This window comes from Octopus bimaculoides, chromosome 27 (genome assembly GCF_001194135.2).
Source record: "Octopus bimaculoides isolate UCB-OBI-ISO-001 chromosome 27, ASM119413v2, whole genome shotgun sequence".
Lineage (NCBI taxonomy): Eukaryota > Metazoa > Mollusca > Cephalopoda > Octopoda > Octopodidae > Octopus > Octopus bimaculoides.
In genome coordinates this window covers 3,233,933-3,234,758 of record NC_069007.1, presented here as the reverse complement: position 1 = coordinate 3,234,758, position 826 = coordinate 3,233,933, and the positions used below count along the sequence as shown (strand labels likewise).

At 41.9% G+C, this 826-nt stretch overlaps 2 protein-coding genes across 7 annotated transcripts in view; one reads left to right on the top strand and one right to left on the bottom strand.

Annotated features, from left to right (window-relative positions):
- Positions 1–492, bottom strand: part of LOC106873120 (vacuolar-sorting protein SNF8) — an 8,417-nt gene extending 7,925 nt beyond the window's left edge. The window contains exon 1 of the mRNA XM_014920351.2: positions 344–492. The gene's annotated coding sequence lies outside the window, so the exon portion shown is untranslated. The remainder of the gene's footprint in view (positions 1–343) is intronic.
- LOC106876814 (cholecystokinin receptor type A) overlaps positions 1–826 on the top strand; it is a 141,514-nt gene that overhangs the window by 104,620 nt on the left and 36,068 nt on the right. The gene's annotated exons all lie outside the window — the stretch shown is intronic.

Genomic DNA, 826 nt, shown 5'->3' with positions numbered 1-826 from the left:
ATATGACGGGCTTCTTTCAGTTTCCGTCTACCAAATCCACTCACAATGCTTTGGTCGGCCCGAGGCTATAGCAGAAGACACTTGCCCAAGGTGCCACACAAGCTACTTACCGCACAGCCATTAAGTTTTGAATTAAAATCTTCCACCAAACCTTAGTCACAATTTATGTTCCTAACACTAGCTTAATGATAACAAAGTTATTTTACTAAATTCTTTGTTACAGTTAAAATTAATTGAAAGAAACATGGAGCATCTCAACAGAAATATGGTAACGAAAGGGTTAAAATATATAATAGAGAAACAATTCTTAAACAAACTGGAAAAAGCCAATCACGTTACGTACCTGAGCCAGTTGGTCTTCGGCAATTACATTTCCTTTGTCTTTGTAACGAGCCTGTCACACAAGAGAAAAGAAAACCTCAAAGTTAGAACGGTATTCAACCGAAGAGACAATTGTTGCTGTCATCTTCCTCCTCATTATCATAATTGTTTTGACGTTCACTTTTCTATGATTGCATGGGTTGGAGAGCTGGCAGAATCGTTAGCACGCCGGGCGGAATGCTTGGCGGGATTTCGTCTGCCCTTACGTTCTGAGTTCAAATTCCGACGAGGACGACTTTGCCTTTCATCCCTTCGGGGTCGATAAAATAAGTACCGGTTGCGTACTGGGGTCGATGTAATCGACTTAATCCCTTTGTCTGTCCCTGTTTGTTCCCCCTGTGTTTAGCCCCTTGTGGGCAATAAAGAAATAAGAATCGTTAGCACACTGGGCGGAAACGCTTAGTGACATTTCGTCCGTCCATACATTCTGTGTTCAAATTCTGCC